We start from the raw sequence: 16,657 nt of genomic DNA, 5'->3' as shown, positions 1-16,657 counted from the left end.
GAAGTGATGGGAGTTTCAGTTCAACAACATCTGGAGGGCCCAGGTTTCCCCAAACCTGTGCTTAAAGCATCAAACACAGCTTTGCTGTCTATCCTGGAAGGATGCAGTTAGTCACTGAAATAAATAGGATTTCAGGGATCAACATGACGTAGATACCAGTTTCTTAGACCGAAAGGTTTGGTCAAGTTTTGTAGCTTTGGTTTTCCCCCCCGCAACAGACCTAACACAAACCCTCTAGAAGTTGTATGTAAAAATAATAATAATACTGCACAACAGTTCTCCAACCAAATCATTGCAGTATCCCTTGCGATTGATCCAGAGGCTTTTTCGGCGATTAATCCTAACCGATTCCTCAGCTGCGCTAGCCACAGGAAAAGAAGGCGTGGAAGAATTGCGTTAGGAATGTTCATGTGTTTTTCTCGTAAGACCAAGATTAGGCCGATAAACCACATTAAAAAAAGAGAGAGTCATGCTTGTTGCTCCTTGTTACTATAACCATCCGCTGGTGGTTGTTTTTTTTTATCAGTTCCTGGGCTTTGGAGTGTTAAATAAATGGCCAGAAGCTAAGATTTTCATCCCACAGCTTAGTTTTGGGTGCGGTCTCTTCCGTTTGGCCAGTCGGCTGAAAGAGGCTGGAGAATTGACTCTGGTTCTGCCCCAGCAGGTTTGCAGGAATTCGTTTAGGAGACATTACAGAGCCGCTTGTTTGTCTCTTCTCAACTCGGCCCCTGTTCGAGCCGATCGCTGCTCTTTTGTGTACCGCAAATAACATACGTTCAGAAAGGTTAGCTATATATCCGAAGGGCATGGCGGGGCGGAAGTTCTGCTGTAGTTTCATTGGAATTAATGAGGCGTGTTGTGGCTAATTGCTTGTTGCGCTCATTTCATGGGGGATATGAAACTTCCTTTGCACTGGGGAGAGGGTCAGAACTTGCAGCCTTTATCCAGCGGGTCTCCTGAGCACATGGGTGCAATGTGAACATTCGTACTAGAAAACATGGCTTCAGTTTACATGGGGGAAAGGCGGGCCTGTTTGCAGGTCTCGTGGCTGTAGAGCTCAATTTAAAATGAGAAGAGAAGCAAAACAAAGAAGGATGAGGAGCAAAGATACCACGAGATTTAATCTCAGGGTTGTGAGTTTGAGCTCCACGTTTGTGAGTTTGAGCTCCAACGAGGCAGAAGATCCCTCATTGTTGTTGTTTAGTCGTTTAGTCATGTCCGACTCTTTGTGACCCCCTGGACCAGAGCATGCCAGGCCCTCCTGTCTTCCACTGCCTCCTGCAGTTTGGTCAAACTCATGCTGGTAGCTTCGAGAACACTGTCCAACCATCTCGTCCTCTGTTGTCCCCTTCTCCTTGTGCCCTCCATCTTTCCCAACATCAGGGTCTTTTCCAGGGAGTCTTCTCTTCTCATGAGGTGGCCAAAGTATTGGAGCCTCAGCTTCAGGATCTGTCCTTCCAGGGAGCACTCAGGGCTGATTTCCTTAAGAATGGATAGGTTTGATCTTCTTGCAGTCCATGGGACTCTCAAGAGTCTCCTCCAGCACCAGAATTCAAAAGCATCAATTCTTCGGTGAGGGGGTTAAACTAGACGATTCTCGTGGTCCCCTACAACTCTACAGTTCTATGATTCTAACGGTGCATCTCTTTACGTAACTACTCAAAAGCAAGCCTCGTCAAATGCAATGGGGCTTACTCCCAGGTAACCAGAGATCAGTGTGTGATTTCCTCCTGCAGGTGTGCGGAACCTGAGGTTCTCCAGATCTTGTGTGAATACAGCTGCCTTGGTCAGGCCACACCTACTAAAGCATCCATGACAGATGGCCATCCAACCTCAGCTTAAAAATCTGCAAGGGAGGAGAGTCCACAACCTCCCGGGGGAGACCGTTTCACTGTCCAACAGCTCTTACTGTCAGAAAGTTCTTCCTGATGTTTAAGTCTGAATCTCCTTTGCTTGTAACTTGAAGCCATGGGTTCGGGTCCCACTCTCCAGAGCAGGAGAAAACAAGCTTGCTCCATCCTCCATGTGACAGCCCTTGAGATATTTGAAGATGGCCATCTTATCTCCTCTCAGCCTCCTCTTTTCCAGGTTAAACATACCCAGCTCCTTCGCCTTTCCCATAAGGCTTAGTTTCCAGACCCTTGGTCATCTCTGTTGCCCTCCTCTGCACATGTTCCAGTTTGTCCATATCCTTCTTAAATTGTGGTGCCCAGAATTGGACACAGAATTGGCAGAACAGAGTAGTGCTATTACTTTCCCTGATTTGGACACTAGACTTCTGTTGATGCAGCCTAGAATAGCATTAGTATTGTTTTCTTCTGCTGCTGCTGCTGCTGCATCACCCGCTTGACTCCTATTAAACTTGGGGTCCACCAAGACCCCTAGATCCTTTTCACATGTACTGTTAGAGTAGGTCTAAATCCTGATATTTTTACAGATTCCAGGAGTTGCTTTGGTTCTGTTGTAAGACATTTATGAGCCACTTTACCATATACTCCCCTTAGTGCGCATGTTGGAAGTCATAAAAGGACCCCTGACAGTTAAGTCCAGTTGCGAACGACTCTGGAGTTGCGGCGCTCATCTCGTTTTAATGTCCGAGGAAGCCAATGTTTGTCTGTTTGTCCGCAGACAGTTTTTCCGGGTCATGTGGCCAGCATGACTAAACCGCTTCTGGCGAACCAGAGCAGCGCACGGAGACGCCGTTTACCTCCCCGTCGTATTGGTACCTATTTATCTACTTGCACTGGTGTGCTTTCGAACTGCTAGGTGGGCAGGAGCTGGGACCGAGCAATGGGAGCTCACCCCATTGCTGGGATTTGAACCGCTGACCTTCCAATTGGAAAGCCCAAGAGGCTCAGGGGTTTAGACCACAGCACCACCCACGTCCCATTGGAAGTCATAGAATTGTAGAGTTGGAAGGGGCCGAGGGAGGAGCATTGGGTTCTTTATTTTCCTAGTAGATTTCCACAGCATGTAGCTGCCAGGATTCAGGACTTCCTCTTCCTGCTTGGCAAAGACCTGGCATTCCACGAGACTCCGGCTCTGAAGTGGCTGGTCCCACCCTAATCCCTTGGTAGATAATTGATCACATCAGCCAACGCTCGGCAACTTTGCCACAATTGGCAGCCGTGGCTGCTTGTGGGAGTTCCAGGATTGGCGTGGCCAAGGGAGGAGCAGGCCAGAGGGCATTGGTGGAGCTGGGGCAGAGAGAGGCGCCCGCCAGCCGTCTCCATCTCTGGCCCACACAGTCAGGGCTTTTGTCCAAGGACACAGCGAATACTCCAGGGCACGTTAATTGCAAGCGGGGAGAAGCAGAGAGGCAGTTGCGTGGGCAGGAGGCAGTGGCGGGAAAGAAGGAATTGCGGAAGAAGTGCAGGCGTGACCCGCTCAAAGCCAGGCTTGAAATTAGGCCCACACCCTGCCCTACAAAAGTGGAATCTGATGCTTCAGTGTTTTTTCCCCTCCCCTAGAGATGGGGGAGAAATACCATTTAAAGGTGAGCCCACCTGACTCACGCTTTCTAAAGCAGCATGTGGGATAAAGCACCACCATTCTTCAAATTTCTCTGAATTATTTTTTTCCAACGCAGTTCTCTGGATGAGTACAGTCATACCTCGGATTAAAGGAGCTGTGGGTTGAGTTTTCGGGTTGCGCTCCACGGCGACCCAGAAGTAACGGAACACGTTATATGGGACACAGGTGGCGCTGTGGGTTAAAGCCTCAGCGCCTAGGACTTGCTGATCGAAAGGTTGGCGGTTCGAATCCCCGCGGCGGGGTGCGCTCCCGCTGCTCGGTCCCAGCGCCTGCCAACCTAGCAGTTCGAAAGCACCTCCGGGTGCAAGTAGATAAATAGGGACCGCTTACCAGCGGGAAGGTAAACAGCGTTTCCGTGTGCAGCTCTGGCTCGCCAGAGCAGCGATGTCACCCTGGCCATGTGACCCGGAAGTGTCTCCGGACAGCGCTGGCCCCTGGCCTCTTAAGTGAGATGGGCGCACAACCCCAGAGTCTGTCAAGACTGGCCCGTACGGGCAGGGGTACCTTTACCTTTACCACTGTATATGCTTTTTTGCTTGTTTGCTTGTTTCTCATTACAGTGGTACCTCTGGATGTAAATGGGATCCGTTCTGGAGCCCTGTTCGCATCCTGAAGCAAACACAACTCGCGTCTGCACATGTCACGATTCGCCGTGTCTGCACTTGACATCATTTTTAGCGGCTGCGCATGTGCGAGCAGCAAAACCCAGAAGTAACGGATCCCATTTACATCCAGAGGTACCACTGTAATGAGAAACAAGCAAACAAGCAAAAAAGCATATACAGTGGTAAAGGTAAAGGTACCCCTGCCTGTACGGGCCAGTCTTGACAGACTCTGGGGTTGTGCGCCCATCTCACTTAAGAGGCCAGGGGCCAGCGCTGTCCGGAGACACTTCCGGGTCACATGGCCAGGGTGACATCGCTGCTCTGGCGAGCCAGAGCTGCACACAGAAACGCCGTTTACCTTCCCGCTGGTAAGCGGTCCCTATTTATCTACTTGCACCCGGAGGTGCTTTCGAACTGCTAGGTTGGCAGGCGCTGGGACCGAGCAGCGGGAGTGCACCCCGCCGCGGGGATTCGAACCGCCAACCTTTCGATCAGCAAGTCCTAGGCGCTGAGGCTTTAACCCACAGCGCCACCTGTGTCCCATATACAGTGGTACCTCGGGTTAAATGCTTAATTAGTTCCGGAGATCTGTTCTTAACCTGAAACTGTTTTTAACCTGAAGCACCACTTTAGCTAATGGGGCCTCCTGCTGCCACCGCGCTGCCGGAGCCCGATTTCTGTTCTTATCCTGAAGCAAAGTTCTTAACCTGAAGCACTATTTCTGGGTTAGCGGAGCCTGTACCCTGAAGCGTATGTAACCTGAGGTACCACTGTACTGTGGTAAAGCGTGCCTAAAAATGCATGTATCGGCAAAAGCAACATTTGGAATCATAGAGTTGTAGCGTTGGAAGGGACCCTGAGGGTCATCTAGTCCAACCCCCAGGAATCTAGGAGTCTCAGATGAAGCATCCTTGACAGATGGCCACCAAACCTCTGCTTAAAAACCTGTAAGGAAGGCAAGTCCACAACCTCCTAAGGGGGACCTTTCCACTGTCATACTGTCAGGCAGTTCTTCCTGATGTCCTTTCTTGTAGTGTGAATGCATTGGTTTGAGTTCCCCTTCAGAACAGCAGAAAACAAGCTCGTTCCCTCTTCCATGTGACAGCCCTTGAGATATCTGAAGATGGCTATCACATCTCCTCTTAGTCTTCTCTTTTCCAGGCTAAACATACCCAGCTCCTTCGACCGTTCCTCATAAGGCATGGTCTCCAGACCCTTGATCATCTTGGTTGCCCTCCTCTGCACACTTTCCAGCCAGGGGTGGAGGAAGGGGGGTGCAGCGGGTGCAGGCCACCCCGGGTGTCACCACTGAGCGGGGTGGAAAATGCCGGGCGGCACTCACCGCAGGGCCTGGGAGAGACACGGTGGCTTGGAAGAAGAAGAAGAAGAAGAAGAGTTTGGATTTGTTATCCCGCTTTATCACTACCCGAAGGAGTCTCAAAGCGGCTCACATTCTCCTTTCCCTTCCTCCCCCACAACAAACACTCTGTGAGGTGAGTGGGGCTGAGAGACTTCAGAGAAGTGTGACTGGCCCAAGGTCACCCAGCAGCTGCAGGTGGAGGAGCGGGGAAGCGAACCCGGTTCCCCAGATTACGAGTCCACCGCTCTTAACCACTACACCACACTGGCTCTGCGCTGCCCAAACGGTCCACCCGCTGCCTCCCCCCAGCTGTAGGGCGGCTGAGTGGGAGGAGGCAGGCAGGCTCTGGAGGCCCCACGGTGCACCCTGCCCCTATGGGCAGCTCGCCTTGACCTTGGACACACCGCCATGCGCCCGCATGGCTTCCTCTGCCGCTGCTTCCAGCTTGTCAACATTTAAAAGCGTGCATTATATCGGGGATCGTTATTTGCAAAAAAGGAGATGTCTGTATTAGGCAAAGTTGCATTCAAAGACGAGTACAGTGGTAGCTGGGGTTACATATGGTTCAGGTTACATACGCTTCAGGTTACAGACTCCACTAACCCAGAAATAGTACCTCGGGTTTAGAACTTTGCTTCAGGATGAGAACAGAAATTGTGCAGCGTTGGTGCAGCGGCAGCAAGAGACCCCATTAGCTAAAGTGGTGCTTCAGGTTAAGAATGGACCTCTGGAACAAATTAAGTACTTAACCCGAGGTACCACTGTATATTAGGAGAAAATGCTGATGAATCGCAAATTGATGTAGAGAACTGAACTTTCAATGGGGAGGGGCAGGACTGAGACAACCCAACACCGACAAATTCACCCATCCCCAGCTGTTTCGCCATGTCAGCGTTTCAAAAATGTTTTACCCTGTGCAGCAAACACTATCCTCTGCTCTGCTTTATGCCTTTTGATGACGAGGAAAGCAGCCCTTCTGTTCAGTTTACACAACTATTTTTGGACTGAGCTGTATCTCACTTTTCAGCAAAAACGCGTTTCCTTGTTAAGTGTAACTTTGAGGGCAACTGCAGGGGGCATTCTGCAGGTGAGAAGGATGGTCCTTATGCATTCCCACCCCTGATGCTTCTCTCTTCATCCGGACAACCTCCTCCCTTGCTTATTTCCAGTCTTAAGAGGCAGCTTGGGGGAAGAAGGAAAGCAGCCAGGGAGGCTGCTGGGGAGAAGGAGCCGGTGGGCAAAGGGTTAAGCGCTCCCTCCCTCCTACTGCCTTTCACCTGCCTGTGCCCTTTCCATCCCGGCAAGGCAAACAGAGGGGTGTGACGCCTCTTGCTTGTGAAATTCTGCCCACTGGCATAGCAGTGAATCAGCATGTTTTATTCTTTTCTTGATCTGTTTTTTTGCAAGGTGAATGGCTCCGTAGCCGCCGAGGTGGCAGCTCGTACAAAATTTGGGCTGAAAAGAAGGTGGGCGGAAAAGCCACATTCCTGGCAGGTTGACCTTTCCTGAGCTTGGCATGCAAAGTATGCGCTCAGCATGGCAGAAAAGGCACCGGGCCTAACCCTGCACCTCTCCCCACACTGCAGGGTTGAGGAGTCCTTTTTAGCTCGACATTGTCTTCTGAGGACTGCATGCCAGTACAGTGGTACCTCGGGTTAAGTACTTAATTCGTTCCAGAGGTCCATTCTTAACCTGAAACTGTTCTTAACCTGAAGCACCACTTTAGCTAATGGGGCCTCCTGCTGCCGCCGCACCGCCGGAGCACAATTTCTGTTCTCATCCTGAAGCAAAGTTCTTAACCCGAGGTACTATTTCTGGGTTAGCGGAGTCTGTAACCTGAAGCGTATGTAACCTGAGGTACCACTGTACTAGGCAGGACCGGAGGCCAAAGTGGGCTGAACAACTAAGACACCTTTTAGCTTTGCAAGTGGGCCTCTGTGAGGAGCGAGCCGGCAGTAAATCACACCGTGCAAGTTGGTGTTAACTCTTCACTTGCAAGAACAGGATCGGCACAGACTTGGCAGAGTGTCAGGTCTAATGAGCTGGTAGCTCTTGCCCCCATGGATCAGACAGCTCACAGCCATCTAAGTCCCCTCCTCTCCATTGTTTTCCTCGAGCAATCGGAGACCTCGCCTGCATGGAGCCAACCTCTCCTCCGCCCTTTTCATGCCTCTTCTGGTTCTGGGAGACCTGGGTGGAGGGCAGCTTGTTGCAACAAGAGGGGGACACACCTGCGACTCTTCACCAGTCAGACTCCTCTCTGCCTCTTGGTCTCTCTCCTCTCCTGCTTCAGCTTCTCTCCCGTCTCTCTGCCACAGACTCTCCCAGCTCACTAAGCCCTGTTACCTCTCCAGCTTCTGACACCTTCTCTTCCTCCTCACAGCTGTCCATGGAGGCGCAGGTTCATTCTGTGTCCAGGGCAGCTGTTGACCAGCTCCATCTGGTACGCAGGCTGAGACCCTACCTGCCCGCGGACTGTCTCGCCAGAGTGGTGCATGCTCTGGTTATCTCCCGCTTGGACTACTGAAATGCGCTCTATGTGGGGCTACCTTTGAAGGTGACCCGGAAACTGCAACTAATCCAGAATGCGGCAGCTAGACTGCTGACTGGGAGTGGCTGCTGAGACCACATAACACCGGTCCTGAAAGACCAACACTGGCTCCCAGTACGTTTCCAAGCACAATTCAAAGTGTTGGTGCTGACCTTTAAAGCCCTAAACGGCCTCGGCTTAGTATACCTGAAGGAGCATCTCCACCTCCATCGTTCTGCCCGGACACTGAGGTCCAGCTCCGAGGGCCTTCTGGCGGTTCTGTGCGCTGCTCTGGTTCGCCAGAAGCGGCTTAGTCATGCTGGCCACATGACTGGAAGCTGTACTCCCTTGGCCAGTAAAGCGAGATGAGCGCCGCAACTCCAGAGTTGGCCACAACTGGACCTAATGGTCAGGGGTCCCTTTACCTTTACCTTTAAACAGATTTGAGATTTGTTCTGTACAATACAAAGCATTATAGAAATGAAATGAACAGCAATAATGATGAATTCCATTGCAAAACAAAAAAACAGTGCCTAAACATTTCCATTGTGGTGACTGTAACTTAGGTTTAAGGTGCCATTGACTGCTGTGCACCATTTGACTCAGTTTGCACGCAGCTCTCGCCTGACCTCTCAAGAAAACACACCTGCAGGCTCTCTGCTGCTGCTGGACCCAAGCAGGAGAAGTCACCGCATAGCTGTTGTGTGAACACCTTCAACCCTTCCTTCTCGCTGTGTTGTGCTTTGCATGCCACAAATGACCTTGGCGGCAGCTAATCAGAAGGCTTTCCAGTGTGGCTGCTTTGTTGACCGAAGTTGTTCCGGCACCTGTGAACATGCACTTCCAGCTGCTTGCAAGAGAATTCTTCAGCATGAGAGAGCTTGTTCCCATGGTGGCCAGGCAGATGTCTTTGGGGAGTCTTGCGGGAAGGGCGATAGCTCAGGCAGTGATTAAGCACATTCTTTGCATGCAAAAGTTCCCAGGTTCAGTCGTGGGAGTCTGCAGCCCGGGCTGGAAAAGACCCCCTTCCTGAAACCCTTGGAGAGCTGCTGCCAGCCGTTGTTGGCAGTATGGAGCAAGGCAGACCAAATCTTCTGATGTTGGTATAAGGTATCACCTCCTGGATGAAGCACGCGGGTGGCGCTGTGGTCTAAACCACAGAGCCTAGGACTTGCCGATCAGAAGGTCGGCGGTTCGAATCCCAGCAACGGGGTAAGCTCCCGTTGCTCTGTCCCAGCTCCTGCCCACCTAGCAGTGCCTACATCAAAGTGCAAGTAGATAAATAGGTACCGCTCCAGCGGGAAGGTAAACGATGTTTCCATGTGCTGCTCTGGTTCGCCAGAAGCAGTTTAGTCCTGCTGGCCACATGACCCGGAAGCTGTCTGTGGACAGACGCCGGGTCCCTTGGCCTATAGAGCAAGATGAGCGCGCAACCCCATAGTCACCTTTGACATAGTCCAGGGGTCCTTTACCTTTTTTTACCTTTGAAAACCTGGCATCTCTGGCTAAAGTCCACCCATTTCTTTGAATTAATTAAACTAAATAGTTTTAACTGGATTTCGAATTAACTGGACCTTTTTGAATTTTACTGTGTTCTCTTCCTCAGTGGGGTGTGGAACCGCTAGTCTGAATGGTGCTTTTAATTTTATTTATTTATCGCATAAAATTTACACACCGCTTGATTGCATAAAAGCCTCCAAGCGGTTTGCGAGAAGACAATAAATTCAAGAAAAATTCACGACCCTACTTTGAAACATACAAAGTTAAAGCACTGAAACTTTAATCCCAACTTCCTAAGCCTCTGGGTCAGCTTGTCTCAACAAGAATGCTTTTAGCCGGCCCTGATAAGAGTACAGTGAAGGCACCTGCTTTGTCTCAATCGGAAGTGAGTTCCAAAGTGCTTTGCGCAGCGGGAATTTCCTGGATCGTCCTAAATCCAGTGCTAAACACCTTGAACTTTGCCTGGGAGCAGATTGGTAACCAGTGCAGATCTCTGGGCACTGAGCTTTTTATAGGGTAGGGGGCACTGAGGATGGGTTTATGGAACCAAGCGGGTGGCGGCTAGAAAAAGTTAGGAAATTGCTGGTTTAAGTCCGCTTCCTATATTCCTGAGCCCAGAAGCAGTTGCTGCCCAGCAGCCGACGTTCCAGCATATGGAACTGAAAGTTGCAAATAAAATTCAGCAGGGCATAGGAGCTGCTCTGGATGTTTGTGCTATGATTGAGGGAGGAAACAGAGCGCTGCTCCCTCGCTCTCCAATTTCTGCACCGCCCCCGGTGATAATCTGTTCTGCCAGGGGAGAGCAGACCCAGATCCCGTTTGCTCCCTATCAAGGAATAATCCGTCCTTGCAATGGGAGTCGCTGGAGTGCTGGACTTGGAGGCCCAACCCCTTGGTTACTTGCCAAGCCTACGGCAGATTTTGCCCATCTTCCAGGTGTTCCAACTCCCAAAAACTGCAGCTGGCACAGTCCCAGAGTGCTTTTAACAGCCAACCCCCTTACCCAGGGAGTTTTGGGAATTGTAGCTCAGGGGTGAGGTAGGGGGCCTCCTTACACTTCTCAGCACCCTTAGCAAACTACAACTCCCATAATTCTTTGGGGAGGGGATGGAGAGCCATGACTGTTCACAGTGCTTTATTGCACGGTGTGAAAGTGGCCTGACATGAAGACCAACTTTTGTTTCAGTCTGAGCGTGGTTTCCGTCGGCTCATCTTTGAATGTGAAAGGAGTCAAATTGCTCTTCCATCCTTTGGAGAGAGAGAGAGAGAGAGAGAGAGAGAGAGCGCGCGCGCGCAAGGCATAAAGATCACAAAGCCCCCACAATTGGCGCTCCTGTCATAGAATAATAAATAATAGAATTCTAGAGTTGGAAAGGACCTAATGCAGGAATCCTTTGCCCAACTTGGGGCAACAAACCTACCGCCCTAAGATCAAGTGCCACTGTATTCTGCTCTGGTCAGACCTCACCTGGAGTACTGTGTCCAGTTCTGGGCACCACAGTTCAAGAAGGACACTGACAAACTGGAACGTGTCCAGAGGAGGGCAACCAAAATGGTCAAAGGCCTGGAAACGATGCCTTATGAGGAACGGCTAAGGGAGTTGGGCATGTTTAGCCTGGAGAAGAGGAGGTTAAGGGGTGATATGATAGCCATGTTCAAATATATAAAAGGATGTCACATAGAGGAGGGAGAAAGGTTGTTTTCTGCTGCTCCAGAGAAGCGGACACGGAGCAATGGATCCAAACTACAAGAAAGAAGATTCCACCTAAACATTAGGAAGAACTTCCTGACAGTAAGAGCTATTCGACAGTGGAATTTGCTGCCAAGGAGTGTGGTGGAGTCTCCTTCTTTGGAGGTCTTTAAGCAGAGGCTTGACAACCATATGTCAGGAGTGCTCTGATGGTGTTTCCTGCTTGGCAGGGGGTTGGACTCGATGGCCCTTGTGGTCTCTTCCAACTCTATGATTCTAAGAGCCTCGTGTTCTACCAGCTGAGATACTCCGCAGGGCTCTCGACTGCCCTTCCTAGGCAAATCCAGATTTTTTTGCCTCGTCACTTTTGACTGCCAGCGCGGCAACATTGAGCCGTCCGAAGGGGAGTCCGCAGGTGTTGCGGAAGAATGCTGGGCGCCCTGCCACTGCAAACACAGCTTACCTCTGCCCTTGATAATTGTGGGTGGGTGCTGGAAGTGACTTGCAATTCTTCCCCCCCCCCTTTCTCTTAACAAGCTTTTCAAACGCTCCTGCCGTCCCAGGAACGCACCGTGAGCGGCAGAATTAAGGGGCTTGGGAGAGGCTGGTTTCTGGTGGGCAAGGGAAGAAGGGAGGGTTGAATTGCAGGTGGATCTGATTCAGGGTTTGTTGTGCCGCTAAGCTCAGAGGGACACGGGTGGTGCTGTGGTCTAAACCACAGCGCCTAGGACTTGCCGATCAGAAGGTTGGTGGTTCGAATCCCCGCGACGGGGTGAGCTCCCGTTGCTCAGTCCCTGCTCCTGCCAACCTAGCAGTTCGAAAGCACGTCAAAGTGCAAGTAGATAAATAGGTACCACTCCGGCGGGAAGGTAAACGGCGTTTCCGTGCGCTGCTCTGGTTTGCAAGAAGTGGTTCAGTCCTGCTGGCCGCATGACCCGGAAGCTGTACGCCGGCTCCCTCGGCCAATAAAGCAAGATGAGCGTCACAACCCCAGAGTCAGCCACGACTGGACCTAATGGTCCCTTTACCTTTACCTTAAGCTCCACCAGGCCTATGGGGGAGCACGTTAATTGGAAAAATGCAAGCTGCTCCCTCCCACAAGCTCTTTCAGAGCAAAAGAAAGTATCTCAGGAGAAGTGGGGATGTTTAAATTCTCATAAATGCTGGGGAAGGTGAGTCTGTAGGGCATCCTCTGTGAAGGGCAGGATCATAACCATCATAGGAAATGCAGGATACAAATGTCAACGAATGAATGATGAAGTTCATCTGTCCTTATCTTCCCTTCCTCTCCTGCCTTTTCCATAATATTCTTTATTGATTTTCAACAAGAATGCCTCTGGCTTTTTCAGAAACGTATATCTAAATATCTTCTTTAATTCATTATATATGTTTTCCCAATATGTTTTGACCTTATCACATGACCACCGCATGCGAACGAAACTACCTTCTATGAGGGGTTTGGGGGCTCATTTCCTCCCCTGCCTATGGCGGCTAGAAAGGTCGTGAGGAGGTGGCACATTTTTTGGCCTTGCCGCTATTTAGATTAGAGGCTGTCAACTTAGAAATGAGTTTGATTATAGTCAACACAAGGGCACCATTTCAGATTTCTTTTGGGACTCGGCCTCCTCTGGCTGAGCCAAGACTGCAAGACAACCAAGTATAAGAACTGGAGTTATTAATAACTGTGCTATTAATACAGGTAAAATAGCAGGGGCTTTGTGTTTCTGCATGTGCACCTGTTCCCCTAAGCTTGTTTTGTTATTTGTTACGGCAGGTAGAGGGACACTTGGCAGGTAATCAACCAGAGATATGGCTCCATCGGAATTCTAAAGCTGAATTTACCTGGGAGTAGACGCAGGTGGCGCTGTGGGTTAAACCACAGAGCCTAGGACTTGCCGATCAGAAGGTCGGCAGTTCGAATCCCCGCGACGGGGTGAGCTCCCATTGCTCGGTCCCTGCTCCTGCCAACCTAGCAGTTCGAAAGCAGGTCAAAGTGCAAGTAGATAAATAGGTACCACTCTGGCGGGAAGGTAAATGGCGTTTCCGTGTGCTGCTCTGGTTCGCCAGAAGCGGCTTAGTCCTGCTGGCCACATGACCCGGAAGCTGTATGCCGGCTCCCTTGGCCAATAAAGCGAGATGAACACCGCATCCCCAGAATCGGTCACGACTGGACCTAATGGTCAGGGGTCCCTTTACCTTTACTAGACGCGGGTGGCGCTGTGGGTTAAACCACAGAGCCTAGGACTTGCCGATCAGAAGGTCGTGGTTCGAATCCCCGCGACGGGGTGAGCTCCCGTTGCTCGGTCCCTGCTGCTGCCAACCTAGCAGTTCAAAAGCACACCAGCACAAGATAAATAGGTACGGCTCCAGCGGGAAGGTAAACGGTGTTTCCATGTGCTGCTCTGGTTCGCCAGAAGCGACTTAGTCATGCTGGCCACATGACCCAGAAGCTGTATGCCGGCTCCCTTGGCCAATAAAGCAAGATGAGCACCGCAACCCCAGAGTCGGACACGACTGGACCTAATGGTCAGGGGTCCCTTTATCTTTACCTTTTAAGTCTGCCAGTGGGCTTTAACCTCCAAGCAAATGTGCAAAGGATTTCGCTGTTCACTGAATAAATTTGGATCCTGGGTGCTTCCGCTGAAACATAACCCAGGGCACAGTTTGGATGCTGGGAGGTTGGAATATGGGAAGTAATGGTAGAAAGGAGTTTCCCTGGGCATGAGCTACCGTATTTTTTGCACCATAGGACGCACTTTTTCCCTCCTAAAAAGCAAGGGAAAATGTGTGTGCGTCCTATGGAGCGAATGCAGGGGGGAGGCAGGTGGGAAAAGCCGCCAAGAGCCGCACACAAGCTCCGTGCACTCTTGCGGGCTTTTCCACAGAAAAAACTGGGTGCGCCCTATGGTCCAGTGCGCCCTATGGTGCGAAAAATACGGTAAGTAGTTTTCATTCATTTCTAAGCCCAGCGATCCCCTTGTTCACAGCATTGCCGATACTACAAGAACCTCAGCAAACAGGCATTGTAGGATCCTAGAGTTGGTAGGGATCTTGTGGGTCCAACCCCCTGCGATGCAGGAATCTCAGCTAAATCTCCAGGAAGTCTTGCCTAGTCGTAGGGAAAAAAGCACAAGCCGAATTGCAAATATTCAAAAGTGACAACAGATTGATGTCCTAATTCATGCTCAGTGTAACACAATATGTTTTCATCATTGATGTTCTGTATTGTGTTTTTAATCAGTCCTGGGATCTTTTGATAAAGGGCGGTATATACGGTAAATTGAATAAATAATAATGTAGTGAGATGGAGACAAATAAAGTAGTATACGCACAGAAATTATGAACCTGCAAATTAGTATGGTGATTCAGACTGCTGCTGTTGTGGATCTTTTTCGGTTAAGACGAAGGGTGCTTCGCCTGCGCCAATCCTGATTACTTCTTCCCCACTTTCCAGACTTTGAGCTTGCATGCACCGGGTTCCTGGGGCCGTCTCCATCCCCTCTTCACCCTGATTTTAACGGGGGTAATTAAAGTTTCGGGATAGACTCGCTTTTGGATAATCAAGACACGTGGCTTGGTGTGAGAGGATCTTTGCCCTGGTTTTGACTTGTTTGTTCTCTCAGATTGTGGTTTTATGGCAGGAAGCTCTAGAACCCTCAATGCTGGGGTTGGGCAGATGAAAAGCAGGCCTTTCAACTTACAGGATTTCTTCGTCTTTTTCTTCTTCTTCTTCTTTGCAAACAAGGCTGCACGTAATAGGGAAGGTGGCATACCGCTTTGCAGAACACTTGCACTTAATCTTTTGTTGGAAGCCGCCCAAAGTGGCTGGAGAAACCCAGCCAGATGGGCGGGGTATAAATAATAAATAAATTATTATTATTATTATTATTATTATTATTATTATTATTATTATTATTTTGCATTCTTCGCAGACAAAGCCCCACACGTTCTTTGAAGGTTTCCTGGGAGTTTTAAAATGCTCTGCGCGATTGTTTTCTGAAAATCTGTTGGCTTCAGCCTGCGTTTCCTTGCAGAGATGGAATCATAGAATTGGAAAGGGACCCCACGGGTCATCTAGTCCAGCCCCCTGCTTTTATAATTCTTCATGAACCTTGCAAAATATTCTCCAGAAGGGTAGCCTTCTTAGTAAAATCGGCCAAGCCTTGCGGCACCCTGAAGATTAACCAATTTGTTACGGCACAAAGTGGCAGGTATATACGCCATCGATTTAGGTTGGTGGCCATCAGTGTCCCTTGTGGGAGAGAGTTCCATAGGTTATAACTATGCTCTGCATGAAGAAGTTGTTTATTTTTCCTGAATCTTCCATCAGCATTGAATGTCCACAAATTCTAGTGTTATGAGAGAGGGAGAAAACTTTTATCCAGCCGCTAAGTGTAAACTAACAAATACATTGAATTCAGGCCCATTGCTTTCAATAGGTCTTCTCTGAAGCAAAACTCTGAATAAAACTTAGTTGAATTTCTGCACTGCAGGCGGTTGGATTAGATCTTCCTTCCAACTCTACAATTCTATGATTCTGTGAATGCAACCTGCAGATTAAAAGCCCCTCAGTGCCTGGGATCTATATATCTCAGAAGGAGACCCTCCTCATATGTAAAAGGTAAAGGGTAAAGGGACCCCTGACCATTAGGTCCAGTGGTGGCCGACTCCGGGGTTGCGGTGCTCATCTCGCTTTACTGGCCAAGGGAGCCGGTGGACAGATTCCGGGTCATGTGGCCAGCATGACTAAGCCGCTTCTGGCAAACCAGAGCAGCGCACGGAAACGCTGTTTACCTTCCCGCCGGAGCGGTACCTATTTATCTACTTGCACTTTGAGGTGCTTTCGAACTGCTAGGTTGGCAGGAGCAGGGACTGAGCAACAGGAGCTCACGCCGTCAGGGGGATTCAAACCGCCGACCTTCTGATCAGCAAAACCTAGGCTCTGTGGTTTAACCCACAGTGCCATCTGCGTCCCTTCCTCCTCATATGAGTGGACAGCTATTTGTGTCCTCTCTGCTAACTTAGAACAATTTCACTACACATTTTAGTTGAGGGCACAGGGGGATTTTCTGCACACACCAAATTCTGCACAAAAACTGGAGAGAGGGAAATACTTCTGCCGAAACATGCCCTGGGGGAAATCCTTTCTTCTGGAAAATTAATTCTCGTCGAGTGCTTAAAAAACATTTGTAATGCCGAAAAAACGCTGCAGTTAGTCTCCTGTTTCTCTTCTCTAAAATCAACATCCTTTTCCGTTCGTCAAGTATCAATGACTGGTCCAAATAAGGATTTATCTCTGTGGCAGGTGTGAGTGAAACGGCTACTTGCGGCGCTGCTCACTCCCCTTAGTCAACGAGGCTGACATGAATCTGATCTGAGTAATAAAAGATCTGAATGTTTGCACCCTGCCAGGGCTACATTCCTACTGGTCAGGTCAT

At 49.9% G+C, this 16,657-nt stretch overlaps 1 protein-coding gene across 14 annotated transcripts in view; it reads left to right on the top strand.

Moving 5' to 3' along the window:
* Window positions 1-16,657, top strand: part of LOC309378777 (endonuclease domain-containing 1 protein-like) — a 402,039-nt gene that overhangs the window by 323,050 nt on the left and 62,332 nt on the right. The window lies entirely within an intron of this gene.

The sequence above is a fragment of the Podarcis melisellensis genome, assembly GCF_964234715.1.
Source record: "Podarcis melisellensis genome assembly, chromosome: 10".
NCBI classification, from domain to species: domain Eukaryota; kingdom Metazoa; phylum Chordata; class Lepidosauria; order Squamata; family Lacertidae; genus Podarcis; species Podarcis melisellensis.
Note: the sequence above shows the minus strand (reverse complement) of the source record. Positions and strands in the feature narration are given on the sequence as shown.